This window comes from Anabrus simplex, chromosome 2 (genome assembly GCF_040414725.1).
Source record: "Anabrus simplex isolate iqAnaSimp1 chromosome 2, ASM4041472v1, whole genome shotgun sequence".
Classification (NCBI taxonomy): domain Eukaryota; kingdom Metazoa; phylum Arthropoda; class Insecta; order Orthoptera; family Tettigoniidae; genus Anabrus; species Anabrus simplex.
In genome coordinates, this window is record NC_090266.1 from 1,225,096,473 (window position 1) to 1,225,114,166 (window position 17,694).

A 17,694-nucleotide genomic window follows, 5' to 3' on the forward strand; every position below is an offset into this window, starting at 1 on the left:
TTGTTTTCTTGCTCGCTTTATCAGATTGGTTGGTGATGACACTAAGAATGTGTCGAAACCGGTACTGTAATAAATATGTTGTGACATAGTTTTGTGTATTGTATTGAAAAGGTGCGGAAGAAAATGTTCAAATATGTTCATGTCATTGAGCTGACGTAGGATCCCGAAGGAAATTTTATTCCATTGATTATTGTGCTGTGTAGACACTTTTTCGTATGTTTTTCGTGACTGACTGAACACAATGTGACCTTTCAAACTTCTGAGAGAATTAGGAAAGATCACATTTTGACATATAAAAAGGTGAGCTTGAAAAAAAAATTACTTGTAAATATCGAGGTATGGAAAATGCGTGTTATTTGGTGTATTTCTCAGTGTGCCTGGTGTAGAAACTGGAAACCACGGAAAACCATCTTCAAGGGTTCGAACCCACTATCTCTCGGATGCAAACTCTCAGCTGCGCGCCCCTAACCACATGGCCAATTTGCCCAGTAAGGGAGAAGCGATCAGACACCATCAAACAGCGGAAAAACATGTGCGGGACACGTAGCATGTACTTCAGTTGTTTTTGTTTAGCGTTTGACCACCAGGGGGCAGGAAGAAGAGTTTAAATGTACAGTTCGGCAAGATGGCAGGAAGCAGTAATGCCTAAAATAAGTATTTATTTATTCCATTCATATTAATCTAGAAGCTCTACTGAATATCAGAATATAATCAATGAAGTGTGTAAATTGTTTAGCAAACGTAAATTGTGAATTGTGCGGGCTAGGTTTTCCTACAGGCAATGCATGTAGGAGTGCTGGGTGCTGCCACCAAAAGGACTGTGAAAGCAGAACTCGTACTCTGCGTGAGAAATGTAATGTATACGATTTTAATTGTTTAAAATACATTGTTCCACACTGTAAAATAGAACATTTGATCATGTACATGTGTATATTCACATGTACTGAGCTGAATTTTTTTTATTTTTTGTAAGTAGTGAATTAAGCCCTGACAAGCACATTGGTGTAGGTTCGAACCCCACTGTCGGCAGCCCTGAGGATGGTTTTCCGTGGGTCTCGTCTATGTATGTCCGGCTGAGAAGCACCGCGGGATTAGAGAGCATTAAATGCTATCTAGACTAAATGTTATGGCTAGCCCTAGTGTAGGCACTCTGCTTGCTATACACGGAAGCTCGGCGGCCGGAAATGCTCTTTTATTTTTAGTTCACGGGATTGCCGATAGGCGCGTCCTTTACGATCTGCGAACTGTTGCCGATTGCATACGAATTCAACTAAAAATTTTGGTGTATATATGTATAGTGATTTTGGTGTGTCAAAGGACGGGCTAAGTCCGAATGCAGTGTTAATACAAATGGTCGCCATACCAGCGAACCTTTTAAGCTTATAACTATGACAGGTAAATCCTGAGCGGGTAGTAAAAAGAAGAGATACACAGTGTATGCTTGATATGATTTATTTTATGTATGTTGTGGAGGTTAAGTTTGTAAGAATATATGTATATATTTGAACTAGCTGATGTACCTGTGCTTCGCTACGGGATTCTCAGAAAGACTGACTTTGCGGTTTGCCTAACTAAGTCAACGTAGGTCATTAAAAAACTGTCAGTAGGAATGTAGCGATTAAAAGCAATATTATCACTTAAAATACTCGATCAACTGAAAAACTGTACATTTCCTCACTTTTAACGAACAGTACTACGGTGCCGATGTAACAGTTCAAAGTTCCAGAGCTGGAATGACCAGGCCGCTGACAGCCGTGAACACTTCTCTGCCATTATTCTGTTAAATATGCACACTTCACATTCCAATCAGTGCCTCAGAGTAGGGATTGAGTAGCTCGAATGCTATGATGAACCAGTGTGTTACGTACCAGTAATATCGGAAAATTTATGAAACAGAGGAATGCCATGCTAAAGAAGAAAGTTACCTAATTCCCCAGCTACTTCCCGCAAATATTTAGCCAGACTGTTACACTCGTACGACTGGGCGAGTTGGCCATGTGGTTATGGGTGCGCAGCTGTGAGCTTGCATCCGGAAGGACCCCACTGTCGGCAGCCCTGAAGATGTTATTCCATGGGTTTCCGTTTTCACACCAGGCAATTGCTGGGGCTGTACCTTAATAAAGGCCAAGACCGCTTCCTTCACCCTCATAGCCCTTTCCTATCCCATCGTCGCCATAAAACCTGACTGTGTCGGTGCGAAGTAAGGCAAATTTTTAAAAAATTCTCGGAACGCAGCGGTAATCCTGTCTATCGGAAATGAGTGGCAACAGAAGGCAAAGCACATCACAATGAACAATGGTCAATGTAATGTTACTGTTGATCAATTTTATGAACTTCTTATATTGTAGGCCTTCGCATTTAGTTTTCTTTCGATGCTGTGATATTAGGGCGTCTTATAAAATTATTTATAGTGTAGTTCTTTATTCTCCAACTTTACAGACCGATTTTCATTAAATTCTGTTTACCCATTTTCTTGTGATTCGGTGCTGATAAGGACTTAGTAACAAAAATCCAAATACATGAATATCTCTGATCATAGTCGGTATGGTAACAATGTATAAGACATAAATGATCGGAAATATAATACTAACATAACTTAGGCCATAACTTTAGTTATGTAGTATTTATCGATACGACCACTAATAACATAATTATTTGGGAATTAAATTTTAGGCCTACCCCTAAACTACCATTTCATCCAGCATGAATAAAATTGTTTATGGCCTAGATTATAGTGACTTATTTCCTGACTTTGCATATCTATTTTCATTAAGATAGGACCACTAATAACATAAATATTTGAGAATTTCATTGTAGGCCTTCCCCTAAACTATCATTTTTCTCAGCGTGACCACAATCATTTATGGTCTAGATTGTAGCGACTTATTCCTTGACTTTCCCTACCTATTTTCATTAAGATATGACCATTAATAATATAAATATTTGAGAATTAAATTTTAGGCCTTTCCTAAACTACCATTTCAGTCAGTGTCAATAAAATTATTTACGGCCAAGATTGTAGCGACTTATTACCCGACTTTGTATACCGATTTTCATTAAATTATCTTCAGCCGTTTTCTCGTGATGCTTGTACATACATACAGACAGACAGAAATTACGGAAAAGTAAAAAGTGCATTTCCTTGTTACCGTGGGCACGACTGATACAGAAATACCATCATCAGGCTGAGAAAGCAAGTCAGGATATCGTCAGCTTATGACCCCACCCTGGAGGAAAATTTAATCTCGTGCTTATTTTATATTTTGTATCATCAATCAATTTTGTTTTCCTAGTTCAGTTCTAGAACAGTTAATTGAATGTAAATGTATTGGAGACTCCAGAAGCTGTAGATGCTGCTAGCCTGTCACAGCAGATTCATTTTCATAATCATAATAGATGAATGACCTTTACCCTGTGTAGTGTAAGCTTAAAGAGGATGTCTTCAGTTTAAATTCTAGATAGCTGGTGATCACGTTGTGGAGCATGTGATTAATTAGTAAGAGTGCAGTACATTTGTTTTAGTAACTGACTCACAGTTCAGAATATGAAGCATCCATAAATGAGTGTCACACTATAAGAGTAAATTGTCAAGAGGGTCAAGTCACACTGTGTTTCTATTGAGGCAAGAGGATAGACAAAGCACCGCAACTGTTTCAAAGCTTTGCTGTTTCGAAGCATCAGTGTAGCTGACATGCACGGAACGACTGGAGTGTTCTGTTCACGCAACACGACACATGAAGCAATCTCACTGCTTTGAAACAGTGAAGCGCTGTTGTGTCGAGGCATCGAGACAGCTGATTACACCGGCTCACTGTTTTGAAGCATACACACAGGAGCCAACTCTATCCCCTATCTGCCTCCTGGGGATGTGTCCTGTTTTGCATGCTGTTTTCAGTACTCTTGAGGCAATGGTCGGATGTAATGTTTCAACTCACTGTGCCTGGTTATGAATAATACAGTGTCAGTTGACAAAGAATGTTGGTTTGCATCAAGGAATGAGTTTTAAGCTGAGGAGATGGTTTGAAGGAGTTTTTAAATGACTGGGTTGTGGAGCTCCTTTGCTCAAGTTGGTGAGTTCAATCCCGGCTTAGTCTCATGGTGTGTGGAGGTGCTCATGTAGGTAGATTTACCAACATATAAAAGAACTCTTACAGCGATAAATACCGGCACCTCGGCACCTCCAAAACCGTAAAATCAGTAGCATTATAATTGTTTTTAAATCCATTTTCAGCAATATCATGATATTTTACCAAGTATATGATGATGGCGTTGGTTGCCACAGCTGCTAAAGGAGAAATTTTTTCGTTTCTGATATGACTAACATAACCAGCTTACATTTGCTGAGCTGAAAGAAAGCCAGATAAGTTTGCACTTAGCTCAATTTATGGCAGTATGTGGGTCAACATACCGTGGAAGTGGATGTGTTGTATGGGGCATATACAGATAGGAAACTCACTGTGAAACAGTATGTGCATATTATACTATAAAACCCATATCCAGTGGAACTGCAAGGGAACTTCTTAATGGAGAAGTACTAGAAAATAGTGGACATTCTCCATTTATTTGCACTAGACTCTTGAAAACGTGTCAAATATTAACAGAATCCATAATGCTGATCAGTGAACACTTCTTACTAGTCAGTAGACACTTAAAAACACTTAAAAATGCATCAAATATTAACAGAATTATAAGATTGATAACTTTTGTTACTGGTACGGTACTATACATTCTCCAGCAATCAAATAAAATGTTTCCTCAGTTGCAGTAGTCTCACTCTTAATTACCTGGATTTCTGCTAAAACATTAACCTCAGAAATAACAATGAACATATCTGAATGATTCTGACGACATCTTGGTAAGTCGTCAGTGTGCAATGAATCACTTCTCTTCTCTTTCAAGTAGTGAGGACTACCAAATCACAGGTGGTGAATTCCGAAGATGATAGACAGCTTTTCGTAGAGTAACGTACGGAAAGTGGATCGTCCAGTCAGTCAGGGGAAATACCCAGCAGTTAATCCCCAAAACAAAGAAACTGGGAAGAAATATACTGTGCCACTTGTTGTACCTGCCCTTGTATAGCATGGTCAAAATATTGCTGAACGAAACTCAAGGAAGATTGGAAATTTTTTGTTTTGTTTAATGCCGTATTTTGGCTTCCGTTTCCATGTTTAACAATTTCCATTCAGTCGATGGTGATTTGCATTACATTTTACGCTCAAGTCAAGGGACTGGCGTAATTTTCTGTTAAAGGCATTCGGGATTGTGAGTGTGAGGATGCAAAACCTGGATAGGGTGATCCAATTTCATCACAAGCTCTTCCCATTTCACACCGACTGGGCTGAGTAGCTCAGATGGTTGAATGCTGGCCTTTTGAACTTCAGTTGGCAGGTTCAGTCTTGGCTTAGTCTGGTGGTATTTGAAGGTGCTCAAATACGCCAGCTTCATGTCAGTAGATTTACCAGTACGTAAGAGAACTCCATTGGGTCTAAGTCCAGCACCTGTGCATCTCTGAAAATGGTAAATGTAGTTAGTGGAACGTAAAACGAATAACATTATTATTATTATTATTATTATTATTATTATTATTATTATTATTATTATTTCACATCTGTCATTGTTCTGATTCAGTTGGCTCAACAGACATACATTGAAATTATTGATTGGCCTGTATGAGTTCCACTCTTAAACGCTGTTGAATATGTCTGGGGCAAGGTGAAGCAACGCATGCAGTCAAATTGACTGCAATCAACTCCATGAAGATGAGAACACTAGACCATCTTTGGGACGTCATATCTGACTGTTGGAATCATATATTGGACATAGAACTTTTTGAATCTTCTGAACTGTGTACCTTGATGAATGAATTAAAGGACTCAAACGGAGCTTGGAATGCACACCAGTTCCATCCATATGCTAACTCTTTTCAGAATTAGTAATAAAGGAAACAAAATATCCAGCCCACAGAGGTAACACAAATATGAAAATATTGAAAGACAAGAAAATAAACAATATAAGTGGGCTTAGCCATGTGATACTGCTGCTCTGTTCAAGACTTAGTAATAATGCCAAAATAAGACGACTTTGTATTTCAGTAATTATTGTTGTATGTTTTCACTTTTTCGTGCAATTTTTGTTTCTACTGTTGGACATGCAGCTCTCTCTGTATGAATGATGTACTGTTGATGGCTTCCTCACAGGTAAAATATTTCGGAGGTAAAATAGACCCTCATTCCAATCTCAGGGTGGTGACTACAAGAGAGGGGGCAATCATCAGGAAGATGGCTACTGACATTCTGCAAGTTTGAGTGTGGAATGTTAGAAGATTCAATCGTTGTGGTAGGTTAGAGAAACTCAAAGGGAGATCGATAGCCTAAAGTTAGCTGTAGTTGGTATAAGTGAAGTACGTTGGCAGGAAGAGCAGGATTATGAACAGAAAATCAAATGGGGGAAATGCTGGAGTAAGCTACTATGACCAGCATAGTGAAAGGACTATTGTTGTCAAGATCTGCTAATTCAGCAGATGAGGAAGAGATCAAAAGAATATATGAAGAGAGAGATTATTTAATACAATATGTAAAAGGTGAGCCTCCATGGCCTCTCACCACTGGGTTCTATGGTTCAAATCCCGGTCACTCTATGTGAGATTTGTGCTGGGTAAAGTAGAGGTAGGACAAGTTTTTCTCCTGGTACTTCAATTTTTTCTGTTATCTTTCATTCCAGCAACACTCTCCAATACCATTTCATTTCATTTGTCAGTCATTAATCATTGCTCCAGAGGTGTACGACAGGCTTCAGCAGCCGACACAGTTCCTCTCCTCACCGCTAGATGGAGGCTTCATTCATTCCTGACCTGACTGGAAACAGGCTGTGGATTTTCTTCATTATGTCATGTAACAGGTGATGTGAATCTAATTGTGATGGGAGACTGGAACATAGTAGTAGGCCGAGGAAAAGAAGGTAATACAGTAGGAGAATTCAGATTGGGGCAAAGGAATGAAAGAGGAAGTCGGCTGGTTGAATTCTGCACCAATCATAATTTAGTCCTTACTAATACTTGGTTCAGACACCACAAACGGTGGCTGTATACATGGAAGAGACCTGGAGACACTGGAAGGTATCAAATAGACTTCATTATGATTAGGCAGAGATTCAGAAACCAAGTGTTTGATTGCAAAACCTTCCCAGAAGCAGACATGGACTCTGACCACAACCTGTTGGTCATGAAACGCCATCTGAAGTTGAAGAAATGAAGTAATGCAAGAAGATGGGATCTAGACAAGTTGAAAGAAAAGAGTCTTTCAACGAACATGTTGCACAAGGACTGAATGAAAAGGCTGAAGGAAGAATTGACAGTCGTGAAAAATGAGGTCTCCAAGGCTGCTGAAAAATGTTAAGAAGAAAGGAAAGGTCAACTAAGAATCAATGGATAACTCAGGAGATACTAGACCTGATTGATGAAGGACGAAAGTACAAGAATGCAAACAACGAAGTGGACAGAAAGGAATACAGTCGATTAAAGAATGAAGTGGATCAAAAGTGCAGGACAGCTAAGGAAGAATGGCTGAAGGAGAACTGCAAAGATATTGAAGGTTGTATGGTCCTAGGAAAGGTAGATACTGCATACATAAAAGTCAAGTAAACCTTTGAAGAAAGAAAAACTAATTGTATGAATATTAAGAGCTCAGATGGAAAACCACTTCAGAAATTTGGCTGGAACATATCCAACAGTTGTATCAAGGCTGACACGAGTAGTGGCTTGCGGTTTGCAACAGAATGTTGTTATACCTATTCCCAAGAAAGCCGGTGCTGACAAGTGTGTAAACTACCACGCCTGCAGAATTTTAACACGTATTATTTACAGAAGAATGGAAAGACAAGTTGAAACTGAGTTTGGAGAAGATCGGTTTGACTTCAGAAGAAATGTAGGAACACGTAAAGCAATCTAATTAAGGATAAGCCCACATATATGCCTTTCACATTTGATAACGTTGATTGGACCAAGCTATTTGAGATTCTGACGGTGATCGGGATCAGATACCGAGAACGATGGATTATCTACAATCTGGATAAAAATCAGTCTGCAGTGATCAGAATTGAGGGCTTTGAAAAAGAATCAGCAATCCAGAAAGGAGTGAGGCAAGGTTGCAGTTTGTTCCCCCTCTTGTTCAGTATTTATATAGAAGAGGCAGTAAAGGAAATGAAAGAGGAATTTGGGAAGGGAATCACAATCCAGGGAGAGGAAATAAACACCCTGAGATTTGCTGAAAATAAATAAGTCCAAAACAAAAGTAACAGAGTGCAGTCAAACAAAGTCAGATGGATAGAAGGATACATCGGATTAGGAAATGAAGTCCTAAAGGAAGTAGATGTATATTGTTACTTGGGTAGTAAAATAACTAATGTTGGCAGAAATAAGGAGGATATCAAATGCAGACTAGCCTGGCTCCGTGGTGCAGTGGGCAATGCGTCACCCGGCGGCCCCGGGTTTGATTCCTGGCTGGGTCAGGAATTTTTAATTGTAAATGATTAATATCTGGGGACTGGGTGTTTGTGTCATCCTTAATGTTCTTTTTCACACATTCAACACTTTACACTTCTGCAATTTCCAAATGTTCATAACAGATGGTGCAAAGTAGGGGCAAAAGATCTTTTAAGGTCGACGCAGACTAGCACAAGCAAGGAAGGCCTTTCTTAAGAAAAGAAATTTGCTCACTTCATATATTGATATAGGAATTAGAAAGATGTTTTTGAAGACTTTCATCTTGTATGGAAGTGAAACATGGACAACAACTAGCTCGGAAAGAAAGAGAACAAGAGCTTTTGAAATGAGGTGTTGCTGAAGGTGAGGTGGATAGTTCGAATCACAAATGAAGAAATAGGGCACATCCTAAAACACCCAGGTCTTGTGCAGTTGTTTTCGATGCAAGTGCAGTTGGTAAGAATGGTAGGGGTAGGCCAAGGTATGAATATGACAAGCAGATCAGACTAAATGTAGGATGCAGCTGGTACATAGGAATGTAAAGGTTAACACAGGGTAGGGTGGAATGGAGAGCTGTATCAAACCAGCCTATTGACTGACAACATATATCCTGCAGTAGTTTGTATTCTGAATATACCATTTGTTAAAATGTATTGTTGTTTTCACTTGTTCTTACAAATTTTGTTTCAGCTGTGCCACTCAATACATAAATACGCAACATTTAGTAATTAATTTTCTCATGATACAGAATTGTTTGATGCTAGGCAGAATTACACGTATAATTTGAAGTGCCGTTTAAGGGATCAGCTGCTATACAATTTACCGGGCAGCATACTCTTACACTAAAATTAAACATTATTCAAACAAAATGTTTATCAGAAGCGTGTGCTCATTGTAACGTTTGAGTCTCTTTTTGTTTAAAGAGGAAATTGAGAGAGCTATAATGAAAAGATGGACCCATTTACATGCAAAGTATCTTCAATCACATTTCCATCTATGATCCATTGTATGTGTAATTTTTAACCTTTGTTAAGGCACATATATTCTGTATCTCTTTTAGTGAAGAAGCCAGAATATGTAGAGTGCATTTTAATATCAATTGGGTCGATGACCTAGATGTTATGCCCTTTTAAACAACAAGCAACCAGCATCAATACCATTCATTTGGCAGTTTCTTTGAATCATAATAGGTTGTAAGTAAAGTTATAAGTTTTTGTGTAATATTTTGCATAGTTCTTGGAGATCCAGAATATCTGCCCATTTATTTTGCAATTTCATTGAATCAAAAGGGTTGGTGTGTAGAATTATTTTTTGTACAGTTGTTAAGTTTCCACATGGTATTTCATTAATGTCTTTATGATAAACATGATAATTAAATATATCTCATTAACTTTATCAGACCTATGAATACATATTTCATTATTTTGGGATTAATGAAAGCTTAAATTGTACCTTGTACCATCTAGAATTGCTACCAATTGCATCTGTGTGATGATGAATTTGACTGTGATAATTTAATATGCTTTGTCCACAGTCTTGATTCACTCAAATAAAATAAGAAAGTAAAGCAAAAGGATGAAAGCATGTTTTTCTTGCAGAACTGTTATCCCTGATGGATATCAGCATGTATTGATAGGAGAAAAGGCCAATGATTGAATAGGTATATTATATAATGAACCAACTACATTACACATTAAAACTACTTTATGAACATGACAATGAGTAGTGTAAAATTTAGCTTTGTTATTTTAGTGACCAGTGGGTAAATGGCTGTGCTCATCTGATCGTTGGCATACTGTCATTTTTATCACCAGTATTATATGATTGTATCAGATTCCAAACTGGTGATACTCTGGCCTGGTGGATTGCATGATTTGGTCTTGTAGAGCCAGAATATGTAGACTGCATTCCAGTACCATTGACAGTGAAGATCTTTGCTTCAGATGGCAAATCATTTCATACTTGCTCAGTAAATCTGATGTAAAGAATTTCTGAAATGTGATAGTTCTTTTGAAAACAGTGAAGTTAAAGCATAATTGTGCTGGAGACTGTGGTTGTCAAGTATAGCCGAGAACAGATTGATGGATGTATTGGTGAATTGTGGACATTCATCCTGAAAAGCAAGAGTACTGCACCAGACAGGTGTATCCGTCAGCTATGAATGTTAGAATATTTGTTTGAATGTTATAGAAGATGAAATATGTTGCAGGTACCTTAGGATTATTTTTATGCTGTGCTCTGTGGCAATACTGACAGTGTTATGCATTTGCACGAGTGTAAAATATGAAATTCTTAACCTATTTACAGATTTAATGACGGAAGGAATTATAATACTTTTAGGGATGGAGTAACAAAACTTGTATTTTTTTTTTCCTCATGATAGAAGTAAAAACATGAATTAACTATTTTGCCTTGAAGTCCTTATTTTTTAAAAGAGGCTGAATGTTAGCTTTGAAATATGAAGAATCCCTTATGTGTGAATATGTATTACAGCATCCTCTAGTAGCTTTGGAAATAAGCAATAATATTGAAAATGATCCTTCCGAAGCTTTCTCAGATTTTTACATTTTAAAAAATGTGTACATCAGTTTAATTTGGTGCAAAAGCTTCTCTTGAAAGTCAAAAACCATTGTTGTTTGCAATTTATAAGCAAGAGGGCAGTAAACTCTACCAAGACTTGTAGATTGCAGTTTATTAGTGAGAGGGCAGTAAATAACCTCAAGTTTCAATGCACCATTGTGCATTCAGTCTGTCAGTCTTCTGTGAGCAAACTAAACATATCCATGATCCCCTGTTTACAGTTTTCTCTGTGACCTCTTCTGCTTCTACATCTTTCATGTTGAAAAATGAAATCATTAAGTGTGAATTCCACTTTTTTCTATTTGTTTTACGTCGCACTGACACATAGGTCTTTATGGCGACGATGGGATAGGAAAGGCATAGGAATGGGAAGAAAGCGGCCATGGCCTTAATGAAGGTGCAGCCCCAGCATTTGCTTGGTGTGAAAATGGAAAACCACGAAAACCATTTTCAGGGCTGCCGACAGTGGGGTTCGAACCAACTATCTCTTAGATGCAAGCTCACAGCTGCGCACCTCTAACCGCACGGACAACTTGCCCCTACCCTTTTTAAAAATATTTTTTAGTTTTATCAGTTTACCTCCTCCATTGCTTGGATCGAATGGTTTCTCACGAGGACCTTGTACTAGTCTTCAATTAATGTCATAGTCAAGAATCACATCTGACATCTCTCGGGCAGCTATGGTAATTGCATAAAGTGGGAGCTGTTCAGCTTAAAGATAGGTTTGAAGAAATGCTTTTACTGCTTTAATTGTTCTTTGAACTGATCGTTTTTTCACTTGTTCTCTTATGTCTCTAGACCATTATACTTCAGACAGGTAGAAGAATATCCTTTAATGTGCGGGGAGGTTTCTCAGTGCCTTCTATCAACATCATGAATTTATCATCATTACTCTTCTCCTAGAAGTGCTCTGTGAAGAAATTAGCCTCCATTTAATGAGTAATCACTTTTACAAGACAAGGTTAAGTTTTTTTTCTTTTTTTAGCTAGTAGTTTAACATCACACCAAGATGTCAAAGGTATGTGAAGCATTTTGTTGGGCATCAGTATACTTTCTATTCTCGTTATCGAGTATATGACCACACATAGCAACAGTAAAGACATCATTTAATTAGAAAGATGTTGATGAACCTTTTGTGCAATTTCCTTCTATGCCTTACTAGACTGATAGCATAATTGGTCAAGAGTGTTCACCAGTACTTGCTGAGAGTTGAGATTAAACATGGTGGAGTGATGTCATCCATCGGAGACATTATGACTGGTACCCTGGGTACATTGGCAAACGTGGCAGGCTTGTACCCATATATGCCAGTCTCTTTGCATGGATAGCTTACAAATCGTTCTGATACCAAGTGGGCAGTAGCCCTGGTGCCTGTTGCAGATCATGAAGTGAGGCAAAAGCTTATAGGTAGTATGATACTCTTATGGAAAATCTTAGTTGGTTTGTCAAGGTATCACAGACAACTTCTATGTCAGTTCTTGGAATTTGGACTTGATGCAATCAAAGTGCTGATTTATTTTTTGTGAAATCGTGAAGTTCATCATCATCTGTCTGGAATTTGGCCAAGGTGGAGAAATTCAGTGTGTTGTTGGTAATTCCATCAACATGAGAAAGGGTGTCCATCACCACTTTAGATTCACCTTCTGTATGTCGTGAACTGGTTTACTTGCATAGGTGGGAGTTTTTCACATTGTTGCCGGAACGCATAGGTCAGTGGTTTGTGATCTGTGTACAGGGTGCACTGAAAGGCCTCCAAGATATACTGGAAGTGCTGAACAGCTTCGTAAATTTCAAGCAGTTCATGGTAGTATGCTAGCCACTCTTCTTACTTTGGCGACAGTTTCTTGGAAAAGGAGGCTAGGGGCTGCCGCATCTCTTCAACATATTGCTGTAGGCTGGTTCTGATGATGTTATTCGAAGTGTCAGTGAACAATCTTAATGGAGCCTGGGGAGCAGGGTATACCAGTGGAGTGGCCTTAGTTATAGTAATAGGCACGTAAGGCAATACACTAAAAAGTAAATATCGCCGCCCAATTCTCTTTTCTTCTCATTTTTGTAATGGCTGATCACTGCTGCCAACCTGCCTAGTTACATATTAAAATCACCAGACATAACCATAACAAAGTAACTTCAGTGTAAGTATCGATAATGAATGTTCCCCTAACCTAGTAAATGAAATAAATCAAGGTCAGTTTCCACGCTCAATGAGGAATTAAGGAAATAAACACACTACCTCACTCAAATTAATGTTGCATATTTCTGTTTTTATGGTGGTGAACAGTAGGCGTACTATAACTATATTCTTGAAAAGAGGGGCGGGTTAATCAATGCAGTTTATTTAATAAGTCTTTGCAGTGTGATTTTCGAAAGTTCCAGACATTACTTAATGCCTTTCCTTTCTTTTGCGCGGACGCTTCCTTCTCTCTACAATAACCCGTAAAGGAGAGATTATTAGGCATATGTTCAGCTTGCAGGCTGGTTATCCAGAAAACATAGGAGCAGTAATGTGCTAAGCTACGTGAATGGAAATTAGGTCAGCTTTCACGCTCACTGTGGAATTGAGAATAATAATGTTACTAGTTCTACTAACTACTTCTATGGTTTTCATATACGCCTAGGTGCCAGTATTTCGTCCTGCAAGAGTTCTTTGTGTACCGGTAGATCTAGACATGAGGCTGGCATATTTGAGCACTTTCAAATACCGCTGGACTCGAATCCGCCAACCTGAGCTAGTCATACATTCTCTCCTTCACTCGCTTAAATTAATTTTAAACATTTCCTGCCTTTGTTCTGATGTACGCATTACTATAACTGCATTCTTAAAGGGAGGGGGGGAGGGAATATAGATTGTATAATTCATTGCGATTTCTGCAAGTTCAAGGATGTACCACATAGGACACATCTGTCCTTCCTTTTAATAATAATGCTAAATAGCCTTACATCCCACTAAGTACTTTTACGGTTTTCAGAGATGCCGAGATGCCGGAATTTTGTCCTGCAAGAGTTCTTTTACGTGCCGTAAATGTACGGAAATGAGACTGATGTATTTGAGCGCTTTCAAATACCAGCTGTCTGATGAGCCACTCAGCCCGGCGTCCTTCCTTTTGCTTGGATGCTGTCTTCTTTCTTTAATAAGCAGTAGGGGATGAGGGGGGGGCATTTGGCATTTTAAACATATTTTCAGCTTATAAGTCGGTGTATCTCAAGCTTACAACATTACGGAAACCCAGGAAATGTACAGGAGCACTATGAGTCAAACAACATTACCAGATTTTTACATATATATTGGCTTAAATCACATGAAGACTGGTTGTGAGGCAAGAATGGGATAGGAAAGAGGGCTAGGATTTAAAATGCATAATAATAAGCATACAGCCACAGCACTAGCCTGAAATGAAAATGAGGGGTGAAAAAAATAACTTCAGGCCTGCCGACTGTTAGGTTCGAATCCATCACCATCCCCTGAAACCAAGCTCACAGCAATGTGATCGAAATGCACAGCCAGTTCACTCAGTTTCCTATGACGCGTAATAGGCCTACCACATGGGCGACCCACTTACTGTACCGTACCCAAGGGTAAATACCCTCTAGGACGATGCCTCCATTCCTGTATGAACATCCGACTAACTCAGGGTTGGGCAGAGTGTGGGTTGGTTGTCGGTTGGGTCAGGATAAAAAGTCGAAGTTCTACTCTAAAATATCAGTCAATGACAGGAAATGGAGGTATAACATGAATGAGAAACAATCATAGGGGGTAAGATGGATTTATTGATAAATATCCCCGATCATATTACGAGAAAACAATTAAATCAATGAAAAAAAATGTCAAAATGAACTCAAAATATAGAAAATAAATGGAAATTAAAACGTTACTTGAATGATAATACAAAATTTGAAATCAAAAATCAAGTTCAACAAAGAACACTCGTATACATCAAGACTGAGCTGCTTCTTATAGTCCATTGTTTATATTGTATGGCAACAAGTGTATGCAAATACAGACACGTGGTATTTCCATATGGAGTTACACACTATCGCATCACAACGATACGGTTTCCAAAATTAAGTTAATTCGAGAGTCCTCGAAATGTTACCGTTAAATAAAAGTTACATTATAAGGAAAAGTTACGACGAAAAGAAAAATAATTAAGACTCAATGGATGCTATGTAAGTTATGCAAAATACTAGGGGCAAATCCTATACTATATTTACAACAATTCAAATAATCAAACTAAACACCTCTATATACATCGGATATCGAGTAAAGTCTTAAATGCTACACAGATTCTAATGTGAATCCCGGTTCACTGCAAAGGGTCTAGACAGAACTAGATAAACCACCAATACTTCAGCACTCGGGCTGTTCCCTTTTTAAACAACGAGACAAGGTATACAACCACAAATAACAATGTAAAACATCATCCTGTAAGGGAAAAATATATAAATAACCCTTGATATCATGAAGAAAGCAATGGGCACTTCCGGGTAGATTACGAGCTGAAAAGAAATGTTGAACTCAACACTATGCTAAAGTTTGGATCCCGTCTCCCGAGGCTGTCACAAGGAAATATTGTCTCATTCTCGCCTACAGATAAACACAGGTCAGAAATCAGCTTGCCATGAGATAACGTCTTTCGCCGGCTACACGGAAACTCACGTATATTCATTCCTTCTTAGCATGCTTGTGCCATTTAACAACATCAGACTCAATAGTCTGGAATTAATACTGTCCATTCTGATCACAATATACACTCAGAAGACACTTGGCAGGCACACACATCTGCAAAATATTCTTTATCTTGTCAGGCATACAATCATCCTGCACCAATACATTATAATTCAGCATGCAATCTTTATCTCTTATTTCTCATAAATCCCATTGGCCTTCCACATTATGAGACTCAGATCGTGTCCTTTGCAGACCATCAGGCTAAACAGAATCCAACTTAACTCGAAGATCTTAGTCTAACGACGGCGTTCTGCAGCTCCTTCAGTCAGCTTCTGTAAAATCATGCATCATGCAGAATAGCTATACCTGTCTCTCTGAATAACCGAAATAAAATGAAATAATACGTATTTAACGTTGTATAAAGATGAACCTGTCAATCTAGCCCTTCTAGCATATATATAAGGAAACCTCGGAATATCCTACACTAAGTAACATGCATAAATAAACAACAACTAATCCTATCAATCCCTCATTTTCCCAATCATCTAATCATAAAGCAAAATGAAAATAAAATAAACATGCATTATTCTCGTATCCGAATCTATCATAGTAACAAAATTAAACAAACACATGCCGTCAGGCTTACTTTACATGAAAATTAAAAATCCTATCTACACTGCCCTAGTACCTTAACATAATTTACATATCATGCCATAAATAACACATGCGTCTTAACTGAATTCCATCCGACGACTCTCGAGATATCAGGATAGCAGCTTACATCCCCGCTGATTGAGGGATTTACACCATGTTAATCACAGCATTAACATGTGGGAATGCACTTCCTTCTTCTGCATGCATAGCCATCATCTTGCTGGAAAATAATTCACTGGAACACAGAAGACTTTGGTTGACAATATCTTCGCTGCTTAATACTACGAGCTGAAATACCCTTTCTCTTTACAAGATCAGCTAAACACACTGATACATTTATAATACACACTTCACTTAAAGGGTGAGAATACAGTTTGAAAAGCAGCACACGGTTCGCTACGGAAGTTCCTCGCGAAACGCGCCCGTCGCGAAGTAGTGAAACAATACCATGTTTCCTCTACACTTGCTACACAGCGGTCACTAAACACCGTCTTTATATATTGAAAGTAAACTCTGCTAAAATATACTCTTCCATTTACTCAAGAACAGTAATATCTTCCAACTGCACAATTTAAAATATTATTTAGAACCAGTTACTGTTACTGGAATAACACTACGTTAATCACGATCACCAATTCAGAGTTTGTGCTTCCGCACTATCCAAGCATTTAACACAGAGTGACGCTCTCCAGAGCTTGGGTTACTGAGGAGGCTTCGGTGACGCCATTTCAATACTGGGGTTCCCAGGTGTCTGAACCAACCACCAATCAGAAAATTCGTCGTATATGATGACACAATATTTATTGTGATATATTTACAAAACACAGCTCAAACACTAGCAAATCTCTTCCACCAATTTTTATATTACATTTCCAAATATATCTGACTTCTGAAACTGTGGAAAACCGATTACCGACAGAAACTGACTTTAGCAACCGAGCACGTTGGTCATTCTGGAATTAAGATTTGGCGCGGTATGGCCTCCATGTTTGCCAAATCCTTAAGTTCCCATTGGCTGAAATATCTTGCTTGGTCAGCATCTAATACACGTGTCGATCCTTGCCAACGCTTGGTTACGCCACCCTTTCTCTCGGTCATACGGAAATATGAAGCAATATCCAGCGACTTACTGTCTTGCTCAACATCCGGTATCAACTATCTTGGGATACGATACTTTAACATATTAGGCTGTAACTTGTATGAATAAATTTTACATATTGGGTCAAATAATACTCTATTATTATGGGCCGGCAGGATACGGCTCATTACCTGTATATGGATCTTCAGTTCTTCAATTATACATGTATGCAAG

The 17,694-nt window shown here is 38.5% G+C and overlaps 1 protein-coding gene across 2 annotated transcripts in view; it reads left to right on the forward strand.

Moving 5' to 3' along the window:
• The window catches only part of LOC136864824 (eukaryotic translation initiation factor 3 subunit E), a 365,794-nt gene that overhangs the window by 42,050 nt on the left and 306,050 nt on the right, over nucleotides 1-17,694 (forward strand). The window lies entirely within an intron of this gene.